This window comes from Anas platyrhynchos, chromosome 10, assembly GCF_047663525.1.
Source record: "Anas platyrhynchos isolate ZD024472 breed Pekin duck chromosome 10, IASCAAS_PekinDuck_T2T, whole genome shotgun sequence".
In the NCBI taxonomy this organism is placed as follows: Eukaryota; Metazoa; Chordata; class Aves; order Anseriformes; family Anatidae; genus Anas; species Anas platyrhynchos.
The window spans coordinates 5,878,599-5,891,772 of record NC_092596.1 but is presented as its reverse complement, the minus strand read 5'-3'; the positions used below and the strand labels follow the sequence as shown (position 1 = coordinate 5,891,772).

Genomic DNA, 13,174 nt, shown 5'->3' with positions numbered 1-13,174 from the left:
TGCACACATTTTTCTCTTTGCCAAAACATACATGTAATGTTAGCTCCAACTCCATGGGATGTTACCTGGCATTGGCACAACCTGCCTGAACGCTGGGCCCAGAGAGGAGAAGCCTCTCTCCTCTTTGCCTGCACAGAAGGAGAAGAGGGCTGGCTCCGTATCTCCAGTGCTCCAAGAATAAGCACAGGGCAGTACCAAATGCCTGCACTAACTCTGCTGTACTCTGAAGTATTTGAGACAGGGAAGGGAAAGGACAACAGCATTGTGCAACAAGCCCCTTCCACAGCGCAATTAACTCTCATTTCCCTTGGCCCTGGAGTCTTCGGCTCCTTCACTCGGCACTGAAAGAAAAAACTGAAAGCTCTGGGGGCAAGGGAGGGGATAAAGGCAGCTACTGGAAGTTGTTCTCCCTGTTGGCTGTACATTGCTTATTTGGGCAGGAACAGGAGATGGTTGGTTTGTTGGTCATTTTTTCCATCAGAGGTCACCATAAATAAACTGCACACACATCACATCAAAATGGAGAGGTCAGGAGACTCAGGCTCACAAACCCCAAACTACGCTCCCCCCGGGTCACCCAACAGCCTCCAACAATCTGCTCCTTTCCCATTCTGCCACAAGACGCTCTTTCAGGGGGACCCCATGAAAAGCTCATCATCAGCGCCTGTCACACCGCAGTGCCACTGCCCTGCTGTCTCCTCACACTCCTGCAGCGCCTTCCTTCCCCTCTCACTCCCCCCATGAGCAATCTGGAGCCAGGCAGAGCACAGCCCTGCTGCCTTCAGGCCCGGGGATCCCAGCATGGGGCCAGCCTCACCTTACTTCACCACCTGTGAGCTAGGAGCCAGGAGGAGACTTTCTGCTGGAGGCTGGCTGTCAGCTCTGGACCCGTCCCACAGCACTGACAAGGGTGAAGCAGGCTCACGCAGCTTCCCGTGCCCTGCTGCTCCTGTGGCCGCACGCCCAAGGCAGCAGGTCAGGCAGACCTAGCTCACTAGCTGCCCATCAAACCATCCTGGCTGCTCTCTCACAGGTACTTATAATGAGCAATCTACTTACTCAGGTGCTGGAACAGAAGGAATTGCTTTCTAATTAGAGCCACAGACACCAGGAGAACTATATAGCTAATAAGCACAAACAGAACCATCATTAGAGGAGACTTTATTAAGATTCAATTGAGACTGCAGACATTTGTTCTGCCAATAAGCTTAGGTAAAACTGATGCTTTGTATCCTTTAAACCTCAACTGGTTTAATCAGACTAGTTGAGGATATTTGATACCTCATCCCCTTGGCTTTTCTAAAAATGATCGCATCATATGTCCTATTTATTAATTGTGATTTATATCAAGATATTCCTCTATTTCTCTAGGGGGTATTTACAGAAGTTAAAATGCAGAGCCAGCCAATAAATCCATCCCGCGTGTAACGAAATGACCTTCCTAGGAAGCAAAACCCATCTCCCTGAAAAGCCGGAGAGGCCTTTGTTGGGTTTGCCGAAGCTAACTGCAGCTTGAAAGATGGCATCTTTGTCTAAGAGGCTGGAAAAATTGGTAGCTATCACGTTTGAGTGTATTATTAAAAGTGACAATTATCTCTGTATGCTTACAATTGCAACTTCTGATTTCATAGACTCTAACAAATGCACCGCGGCAGTTCTGGATGGCCTAGCATTAATAAAGCAAACCAATTTTGAATGCCCAAGGCCGGGACTTCAGGGACAGCAGATGGTGCCCAGGATACCCATTCTCACATTAGCATGAGAATAGCATGGAGTGGGTCACAGATTGCCTTTAAGCAAGCTTTCAGTTGTCCACACAATCTCTGCTTCCTACCAAATGAGACAACAGCGTTGCTTCGGTTTGTAATGTAGGTAATCAGTGCCTCGTTATATAAAATGCATTTCACGAGCAAGTCAGGCAATAAAGAAGTGCACCTTCTTTGTAACAAGCTGTGCTCTGTAAGCACCTGATTCAAACTTTGGACACAACAAAAGGAAGCAAGCAGTACTTGATCCAATGCATGAAAACACTTCTGGACAAATGACTTAGAGTTCTTGAAATTAGATTTTTTTTTTCTTTCCTTAAATTGCCTCTAATTTTATGTGCAATCAATTGCAGCTGTAATTGCTTGCAAGCACAAATGGCAGCATTTGGAGATCCAAGGTGACTAAAATTGAGGATGAGAACACACTCCAAATACAAATTTGGAAGCTGTGCTTCAGATTCTTTAAAAAGCACATGAAATCTGTGTGCTTACCTGGATTAAAAACAAACAAACAAACAACAACAACAAAAACGGAGACTCTCCTTATCACACAAGAGGCTTCACCCCAGTCCTAATTTATGCCTCAGAGTTAAGTTAAAAGCAGCAAAGGCCTGGACTTTCCAGACAGAAGCTCAAACTGATATTTAGGATATCATATGCACCTTCCCATGAGATATTTCACCTTTCGAGTAAACATAGTTAGGTTCCACTCTGAACAACATGCACCACTGACTGTGTGCTTGGTATCTCCCTATTAATAATGAAAAGAGCGTTGTGTGTTTAGATGTCTTCTTGGCTGAGTTCATTCAGATTTCTGAATGAATTAATTAATAATTAATTTCTGATTTCTGAAGATTCGATTCTGCAGTCCTTTGCAGTTTGCACTTGTCCCTTGGACAGGGATGCTACACGAGTTTCCTTTCCTGGCTGGTTATTAACCATCAAGAGGATGTTTCAGCTCCACTCATCACACACATCAGACAAATCTAATCCAGAAAAAACTACAAGAAGAAGTAAGTTTATCAAAAAAAGGGAAGTGCATTAATTGAGAGATTGCCTACTACCTCAAGAGCACTCTGCAAGAAAAGGCACAGAAGGGCAGAGCTCGCTTCTTCTTTCTCCATCCAAGAAATGAGAAGAAAAAAAGGGGAAGGGTGCTATTTCCACTCAGAAAACCAAGGGATTAAGAAGAGGAGCTGAACCAATCTACACTGAAGCCTTGTGCCCACGTACCTCTTCCTTATCACAGAATCACAGAAAGGCTCGGGCTGGAAGGGCCCTTAAAGCCCATCAGGTTCCACCCCTGCCATGGGTGGACACCCCTCACTACAGCAGGTTGCCCAGGGCCTCGTCTATCCTGGCCTTGAGCACCTCCAGGGCTGGGCCCCCCCAGCTGCGCTCACCACTGCACTGACTCAAAAACTGTAGCCTTGGCTTCCCTTGCTTGGGTCACCCTTGAGAACCCCTCAGTGGGAAGTTCAGAAGTGGAGACTGGGATAAAAACTATGTTGGGTTTCAAAGAGATGGTTGATTTCATTCCTAGCTAAAAGAGCAAAAATCTAGGATCACAGTGCTGGGGAGTCACTAGAATGGATGCCGGCAGGCTCAACAAGCCCTCCATTTCCCAGGCTGTTCTCTGAAACGAGCCTGTCCCTGACAAGGAGCTAGCAAAGCCAAGTCACTCCACACCACAGGCACACCCCGGATTCCAGACATGGGTGATGGTGAGGCAGCTGAGAATTACAGATTTACACACAACACAAACTGGCAGCAGGAACAGACGAAAATCCTTTGTTGATGTTGCTGTTCTTGTTTCTCATGTAACACAGTTTTCATTCCCTAAAGCCAATGCACTAATTGCCAACTGAAAATAAGTCATCTCATCATCTTACTTGAATAAATACCAATAGTTCTTGAGCGTGACTGGAAAATTCAAGAAGCCCTATCTGGGCAGTGAAAACACATAACTATTTCTGTATCTTGCTCAGCAGAATACTTGCTAAATGAACTGCTTGAAAATGATAGTTCTCTAGGAACATTTTGGGCTTGGGGAAAGCATCTGCATAAACTGGGGGTTGCTTTGGGTCACGAGATCACTGGACTCCACTGAATTCTGAGTGTCCTTCCTTGGAAGAGGACTGACAAAAGCTGGGGACTTCGTGGTTGACAGATGAAATATGAAAAAACACTGGGGACAGGGACTGAAACCCGGATCCCTATGTAATCTCAAGCAAATCTGCATAGGGCTTACTTTTGTTGAGCTTTGAGGATTGTTGAGCTTTGAGGATTTCAGTTTTCACTCAAATTCCTTCTAGTTGGATATTTATGGAGATGACAGTTCTAAAAAACAATATCAAATGAGAGCTTGCAACCCTGCCAGTGGAACATAACCTGCTGGAAAGAAGTCAATATTCAGCATTGCTTAATGGAGAGAAAACGTGAATCTATCAGCATTTCTTGACACTACCTTTGGGGAAAGAGCTCCCCACCGCTGCAGGTGTCTCCTTATGAGCAGTTCCCAAAGGTGAGCAGATGCAGGGGCAGTAACACCTCCTGGAGGGGCAGCTTCAACCCCTCCTGGCACTGCCAAGACCCCACACTCACTGCGGAGTGAGACTGAGAGAAAGGAAGAAGACAAGCCCAAATATTCCAGTAGAACACTGTATTTAAAGATGTTATGCTGCATTTGTGCTGGATATTTATAGCCGCAGAGCTGGGATGATGTCCATAGAAGAATTATTTTTATATGATCTCTAATATCTCATTTACTCCTCTCAGATTCTGCTAAGTAGCCAAGCTGGGGTGGTCTAACGAAAAAAAAGATAATACTCTGTAGCTAAAGCACTGCAGGCAAGTGTTGAATGTTCTGTAAAAACATAAACAGCTTCTTGTCTGCAAATCTTCTCTCCCTCAGATTTCTCATCTTTCACCCCTCAGTTCCCAAGATACTAGAATTTCCTCCATTCTGCGGTTACCTGGAGTTTTCTCATGGAAACAAGCACCAAACAGATTATGAAGAAAACAAACAATAGGCAAAAATCCCCTAAAAACAGCCCTTCGGCTTATTCCTCCCTATTCTTCCTGTGCAGGCTCAGAGCCAAAGATCCTCCAGTGACAGCTGAGGAGATCGGTGGTAAATGCAGTTAGCTGTTAGCAGAGGAAAAATCTTAAACAGCTTTTGATAAAAATTAAAGGTAAAAATTAAAAAAGGGCATAAACAAGTGACTTCTTTATTAGTTAACAATACAAACAACGTCCTGAAGATTAAGATGGGCAGTTTCTCTGACCCCATGGGAAAACCCTAGAATACAAAGCTTCTATCCCATGGCTGCCGTGACTTGTGGGTGGGATGGCAGGAAGGAAACCCCACGCCGTGACGAAACCTCAAGTCATCCGTCACGGGCATGTGCTCTCCCCTTGCCTGGAAGCACCTGGCCGAAGCTGAACAAGGAGGATATTCTGCCTTGGTCCGGCCGTGAGGAACGGCTTCCAGTGAGTGGCAGCTACAGACCTGCCAGGCCCAAACGGGCTGCACTTACCGAGCTTTTATGTCATTTGCCTCTGGCCATCCTTGCGAAGAGCGAGGATGAGTTTGCATGGTTTTCACAAAGACCTCCAAGAGATAAATAAAAACAAGTTTCTAGCTGGAAGAGGCAAAGAGCAGTGAGGTTAATTGAGCAATCCAGCCTCTCACCGCAAGGTCACGGGAGAGGCAGGGACAGAATCCGCAGCAGCTGGTTGCAGTCCCGTGGTCTCAGCACGAAAGGTATATTCCAGTGATCTCCCGGACAGGTTTGCCTTGCCCAGGGGCATTCAACGAGAGACCAAACTCTTCTACGTGCCCCTGCTACAGGAGCTGCACGGATGTGCACAGAAGGTTGTTTCGGTGACAGCCTTCGGGGCTGCTTGCAGAGCTCCTCTGTCTTACCGCCTTGTTTGGTTTTAGGCTCTTCCCAACTTTTAGTTTAAGCTGAAGGCTCCGGTTCATTGTTTCTCAGCAATAAACTGGTTTCCCTAAGAAGACTAATCAAAGTTTGATGAGGCCCTTGTGCAATGGAAAGACTGATGAGATATATTAAAGGGTAGGTGTGGGGCAAAAGTGAAGATAAGAGCAAAAACTCCCACCGAGTTCAATGGAACTGTGATTGTTGTTTTTATGCATATCTTTTCCCAGGGCTCTAGCTCACATTTTAGTGTATTTGTGTAACTACCTCAGTATCCTGGTAGACATTCATGGTAACATCTCCTATGCTTTGTTTAACTTCTCTGTGTTTGCCAATAACACCACGAAACGTTTTTCTGGCTGCAGCATGCCCTCATATCCATGCTCCACCAGGCTATGAAACCATAGCTTCCACTAAGAACTGGGCAGATTGAAGTAAATAAGACATTTTCTTTGTACACCACAGATAACTAAAACCTAGAACTCATCAGCCAGGCAGTCATCCAGACCAAGAACTTAACAAGCTCAAGGAAAAGGGTTAGAAATGCCGACAAATACAGCCTCCAAAGGAGCCTAGAGAGCTGTTGCCCAGGACATCCCCATGCTCACTGTCCTGCACCAGTGCTGCTCAGCTCAATTTAACCCCACAGAAGGGTGCCGTGCCCAGCCTCAGCACTGCCAGCCCAGCCCCACGTAGTATGTCCATCCACACGTGGGATGAAAGTGATGGTTTTGGTGGCAAGAGCTGGGAGAAGGGCAGGGGAGAGTGGCAGGCAGGCAGGAGTCACCATGTGAGAACAGAAAGCTCTCCGTGATACTTGCTTTCTTACTCGTGAAATTCTTCAGCAGTGGAGATGCCGCAGCCCCCCGAGGCAGACAGTTCTAGGATTCAATGTCAGTGCTGCTGGGAAGCTTTCTTCACTTTCTAATGGTAAACTTTTGGCAAACATATTACATGTCATGCTGGTCTCTGAAGCAAAAACGAGCCATAACGTGAGGAAGTGGACTGACCCACACGTTCCTGCAGCAAGGTTTTTGTGCTGTCCCCTGGGCCACCCAGGACCGCTGCTATCAGGCTCAACAGCCCAGCAGGTGACCTTCAGACCCGCTCTAACAGGGCAGTTCGTAGGCTGCCACGAAAATAAAGCAGTTTGCACCAGTTGCCAGACAGCGGGGCAGCTTTTCCAGCTGATCCTCTGCCTTATTACGTAAAATTTACTGTTTGCTTATTGCCCTCTGCTACCCTCTGCATGAATTAGCCATTACGGACTAGAACAGAAATTATTACTGAAAATTCAATCAGAGCTAACTGGTTTTTAATCCATCATCATGTTCAGGTCAAAGTGCGTTAACCTGCTTGGGCTGTTGGAAGGGATTTCATTGACAAACTCGGTGCAACCCAACAGCATCACGGACAGGGGGCAGCGGCCAGAAGGTGAGAGGCATGGGGAAAACTGAGTCTGGACATCTCCAGTTCAGGTTTCACAAATGCTACAGTTAGGAGGAGACATTAAACATTGCTTCACCTACAAAGGAGGGTTTATATCCTACATGGCTTCATCTCTGTTCTGCTTCGGCTGACACAAGTCCCAGAGCTGTGGGTGCTGGTGATGTGAGGGCAGAGGTGACCCACACCATTCCCGTCCTGCAGAAACACGTCACCTCTGGCATGCTTGACACTCCCGGTCACAAGCCAGCCTGCAAGAAACGCCGCCAGCAGACAGTGCCCAAGGTTTGAAGCCTGTGAGCAGTGCTTGGGGCACTTTCGGGCAGAGTGGTATTGGGGAAGGAACTTCCTTATGGCATACAAATACTAAGGGATGGACCCACTGCAAAAATGAGTTCTTTACAGCAAGACCTGCCAACGAATGGGTTTCAAGCACTTGAAACTGCAAGAGCCTCCCAAAAAAAAACCAACCAAACAACAACAACAAAAAACAACTGGTGGAAGGAGACATTCAATCAGCGTTTATTCCAGTCCTGTCGCACAGTCCGCAGTCTGCCCCACACTGATGGGTCTGAAGGCAGAGCTTAGGAGGCTCTGTGACACCACCAGACAGGTTCGTCACCAGGCTAGAGCTGTGCCCATCCCAAATTCCCATCAACACTGGGAAATATCCCAAAACACTGGGACCCAACATCCCAAACACTGGGACCTCACTGCACCACACACACTCTTGTGCTGCAAATGCTGCCTCCAAAATCCGGTCTCAACAAGCAGAGGAAAAAAAACAAGTTAGAATACATAAATCTGTAAGGCTGCCTGCAACCAGCAGCTGCTATAAAAAGATCCCTTTCACATCTCTTCTAGCCTCGCTCTATCAATCTATATATACCTGGATCTAACAGGAAGGTATTAGAAAAGTGGGACTCTTGGGAAAGGTGCACAGGCAAAGGTAATAGCCAACAGACATGCTGAAACATGGGAAATTCTGATTAAATATTGGATTTTTCATGACGATGGTCAAAAACGGGATCAAAGAGGTTATGAGATCTCCATTCTTGGAAATACTCTTAATTCAACTGAACAAAGTCCTGAGTAACCTGCTACAAACTGGCCCTGCTTGGAGCAGGAGGCTGGACTAGCTGACCTCCAGAGGTCCCTTCCATGCTAAAATACCCTACAATTTTTCCTGGGTATATTTGGGGCCACACCAAAGGACCTTAGTAAATATTAATACACATTTATAATACTCAAATGTGCACTGATGAAGAATGGAAGCAGGATGCTGGTGCTCAGCCAGGATAAACGACAGCACTCCCCACCAAACACCCACCAAGGTCAGCACCTGCACCCGAGAGCTTTACGCTCAGAAACCTTCCCCGGGGCACTCTGTGAACGCTTCGGGCCCCATGGCCCCAGCACGTTCAGGGGAGTGCCGCACACCCCCTGCTCTGCTCCATGTCTGGGCTGCGTGGCTGGGGACAGCTGGGTCCTTGAATCCCCATCACAGTGACATCTTCTGGAGCAGGATGTGCTGGAAGAAAGATTACTGGGGAGAACAACTGGAAGCAAAAATCCTACAGGTTCTCAAAATGCAGTTCATTCTGCCTGAAGGGCTGAGGGCAATTTTTAGGGCACTTTCCTAACCTTAGAGAGCACTGTGAGAGACTGCAGTACTTACCTATACTAGAATAGCTATGATCTGATGATTTAAAGTGATACCTATTGATGCCCAAAGGTATTTTCAGGCCCCTGCTTTCTTTGCTGAGTGTCTGTTTTCATGGGGTTGTTTTGCCAACTGCTGACAATCTGTTGAGAAATATCAGGGAACGTGAAATCTGGAGGTGTATCAGTGTGCGAGCGTCCACCTCCGTGAAAATAACCCTCAGGAATGGCAATCAGCCAGAGATGCAGTTTGAAGCCAGCTAAGATACAAATAAATATTCATGTCAGTGGAGGATTTGAGATTTAATGCCATTCTGCTAATGCAGATAAATATTCCGATTCCCTTGGCTTCTGTAGATTAAGCCCAGTTTAAAAGAAAAATCTATACAATGCCATTCAAATCGCACTGCTGCTGCTAGGGGCTTGGGGAGCTGGGGCAGGGTTGTGATCCTAACCCCTAGAGAGCCAGATGAAATCCCTGTGATTCCAGCGTCCCCAGCGGGAGGCAGATTCGGCCACGCTTCCCGATGGACTCCGGACCACTGGAGTCCCTCCGCGACCCAGTTCACAGAGGAGCTGCAGGTAGTGAGCTAGAGCTAACCTGCTGCCACCACTGCCACCAGGTGAGAGCAGCAGTCCCACATCACCACCTACCTGGCTCCAAGCTGGCGTTCCTCTCCACCGACTGAGAAGCAACAGTCGCGCCTTGCCTCCACCACAAACTGTAGGGGCATCACGAGCAGAAGGGACCTCAGAAGTTATGCAAAGGGAAGCCCAGTGAAAGAAACTGATTCCCCTTTCTCTGCAGATCCACCAGCAAGAGGATAACTGTACCCTACGGGCCGCTCCCAAAACTTGTGACCAAGCACAGCATCGGAGCACACAGCGGCCGGGCGCTAGCAGGTAAGTCACTGAGCTCGTCCCCGTTGCGAGTCAGCAGCCCGATTCACGTGCTCCACAACAGGAGCTTTAAACTGTTCACAACACACCTGCAGGCTTCATGGAAGGAAATGAGCAAGACAGCAGATGGACTAATTGTTTTGTTTTTCATCTTTTCTTTTTTTTTTTTTAACTCTCAGCCTGCTTTACCTCCCTGCTTCTTATTTCTTCCATCCCGCTGTCAGAACAGAGCGTGCTGTGCCATATTTTCATTTCTGTACATTTCTGCAGACTCGACAGCTTGCACTTTCTCTTCCCTCTTGTGGCTGGTTCTGAAAAGGCCCCTAAGAAAGGAAGGTGAGTGGTCCCGAAACTGGCCCAGCTCTGACGTTTGGGGCTGGCCGGACAGGGCCAAAGAGAAGGGCACGGGAAGAGCTCGTGCAGCCCCATGGCCGTGACAGCCCAGGGTCTTTTCCACAACCTTGCAGTACACTTAGCAAATCCCTTCCCTTACACATTAAATCTAAGGAATAGTGAATTGAGCAGGCTTCTGGCAAGACTTCCAAAGTAAAAGGCTCAGCTACCAGGATATAGATTGGAGGCATCAAAGTGCTCTGGAATTCAAGGTGCTCGGCACTCTTAGACATCAAACAAATTTTAAAAGGTAAATGAAGACAAGAATAAACAGAGCCAGCACACTTAGGATTCCCAGTTAAGAAGCTAAAACTTACAGGAATGGCCACACCTGTTCAGCTCGTCGGCCTCTCTATGCTGTAAAACATACACTGGAGCTCACGGCTGTCAATGCATTTACTCCTGTGGTTAAAGACACAGTTATCCTAAGCTGAGCTTTCGAAAAATCCTGACAATTCTCACTCAAATGAGAATCCCTTAAAGACATGCAGACCACAAGTTTCGTCTTTGTGAGGAAAACTATTCACAAGTGAGAGTGCAACAGTTTGTTAGTGCAGGTACTTCTTAAAAAAGGGGGGAAAAGATGGCACATGCTCCAGCAGCCAGTGAGCCATCCCTCCTGTGAGCTCGGGAAGTTACTGACTGCTGCAGCAAAGTTTTTGCATGGTCTCAGTGCTCCTCTCCCTGCTGGACAGCGTGCCCAGCAGCTGGCAGGAGAGAAAGCCCAAATGCTGCACCGAAGTGGCAGCAGCAAGGATAAAGAGGAGCTCTGCCCCTATCCCAAGGGGCCTGATTTAACTCCAGAAGAAATGTGCAGTGCCCATCTCAGTTTGGGGTATTCTGCTCACCCTTACCAATCTCAAACTGCTCGGCCAGCGTGGGGTGTTCCCTCAGGCTAGGGCACAGTTATCAGACCCAACCCAGAGGGCTGGACGTGCAGACGGGCTATGGCAGGGCAACACGGGGAGCTTCAGGTTGCGACTGGCTTTGAAGGAAGCCCCATCCCACTTATTTTCCTCCCGTGAGTCTGGAGGTGGCTCACGCTCAGACAGACAAGACCATCCGGGCAAGCCTTCAGCTTGCAGGAGAGCCAGAAGCTGGAAAAAGCTTGATCTGTGGAAGGCAATTCCTCTGCAAGCCTCGGCCGGGGAAGCTGCTGCAGGCACCTCTGGCAGGGGGCCCCCAGGAGCCTGCAGTCCCCTCAGCCCCGCTCCCCGCTGCTCCCCGCTCCCCGCACCTGCTGGGCACACCCGTGGGGCATTTTCCAGGCCATTTTCCAAGCTCCCTGGAGCTTCACGCTGAGCACACGGCAAGGGAGGCTCGGGCGCTTGGAAGGCAGGGGTTTGGCAGCTTGCTGGGAGGCCTGGGGAGCAGCTTGGGGGCTCTGCCCCATCCCTCCCGGCCTGCAGCCCCGTGCCGGTGCCCTGCCTGGCCTTAGCGGCTGCGGGGGGTAACAAAGCAAAGGACAGACCTTCTCGCCGGCCTCTTCCACGCTGGGGAGGCCGCGCTCGTCCTCCCGGCTGCGGCTGCCGGCGGGATGCTCGCAGCGCCTCAGCGGCTCCGCATCGCGCCGCTCGCCTGCGGCCCCTTTCGGTTCCTCTCCCCCCCCTCCCTCGGCTCAGGGGGGGCCAGAAAGGGGCTGGGGAGGGGGAGACCTTTCTGTTGGTATTATTCTAATATATTCTGGGGGCTTGTGGTTCCTGCAAGCAGGCGGAAGTGAAACCCGTCCTCGCCCCCCTCCTCCTTCCGCGATGCTCCGGGGCTGGACGCGGCCCGGCAGCGGCGTGGGGATGCCTGGATGCGGCCCCCCAGGGCTGTCCCTGCCCCTGCTCCTGGAGATGTGGAACCGGGGAATTGGGGCTTAGTCACAGGCTGCCCCCACCTCCCCGAGGCCCTAACCCCACAGCCCCCCGCGGAGCTGGGAGCAGAGAGGCACCGAAAACGCAGCCGGCTGCCTGAGGGCAGCGGTAACCTCCCAGCTGGGAGCCTCTCCTCGGGTGGAAGCGGCCTTGCAGAACGCTTCATCACGAGGAGCTGAGCAGACCCCAGCTTGCAGGGGTGCCACGAGTAGTGAGCATCTGGTGGCCTCAACCTCAAAGTGTCTCCACAGCCCCAGGAGGCTTGGTGGACCCATGCTGCCGTGTTTGATGCCACTCAGATCAGAAAATGAAGGCGAGCCTGGGCAGCCCTGTGCATGCAGCAACTGATCCCTTGTTTAGGGCCGTACGGGTGCGTGGGTAGGTGGCACAGCCGCTGCTGGACTGCACGTCAGGAGTGACTCCCAACAGATGATGCAGACTTACACAGGAGATGACCGGGGCTCCCTTCTCTGAGGTCTCTGGTGCCTCTGCAGCAGCCACCTGCTGACAGCGCGGTGCTGGAACTCATCCCCTGTACAATTCTGGCCTTCCCCCTGCTTCCACGTGGGGAAAGTGAAGCACTCAGTGATGCTGACATCTACTTTGCCAGCTGCACGTTGAGGACCTGCTCTTCCGAATTTTACAGCTTCAGCACCGTGCTGAGCTTTGTGCGGCATGTTTCCTTCACATCCCACCAGCAGCAGGCTGCATCTGTCCCCCAGCCCCAGGGGGTCTGCAGCCTCCCCACCACATCTGGATGCCCACCCAGCTGTCAGCAGCAATGCCCTCTCGCAGGTGGGACTGGCCAGAAGATTGCACCTCATGCTAAGGAGCGCAGCCTGGACACACTGATGCATCCATTTGTGTCTTCCAGCTTAATTACTGCAACTCCCTATGCTTTGAAATAAACCACAGCTGCTGTAAAACACAGCAGATGTCTGCTTAGCAATGGAGATCAGCCTGGTGCTTTGCTCACCCTGCTTTCTTACTAAGTACAGGCTTGGTTTTCTGTTCGGATGTTCAAAGCCTTTCATAATCTTCTTCCATAGCTGGCTCCCGCTGGAACATGGCAGCCCCTGACAAAGGGGGTAAGACAAGACGGAGTTTAATCTTTCCCAGGCAGTATTCCTGAACTAGTTTTGCCTCACGGAGGTAGAAATAACCCAGATCCCATGGCATTCAGAAGTAAAGGCAAAATTTCCCT

The 13,174-nt window shown here is 49.6% G+C and overlaps 1 protein-coding gene across 2 annotated transcripts in view; it reads right to left on the bottom strand.

The window, feature by feature from the left end:
* The window catches only part of PAK3 (p21 (RAC1) activated kinase 3), a 173,265-nt gene that overhangs the window by 107,482 nt on the left and 52,609 nt on the right, over nt 1–13,174 (bottom strand). The window contains exon 1 of one of the 2 annotated variants that reach the window (XM_038184447.2): nt 11,583–11,826. The exons of the other annotated variant lie outside the window; for it this stretch is intronic. The gene's annotated coding sequence lies outside the window, so the exon portion shown is untranslated. Of the gene's footprint in view, nt 1–11,582; nt 11,827–13,174 lie in introns of those variants that run through there. 2 annotated transcript variants of the gene reach the window in all.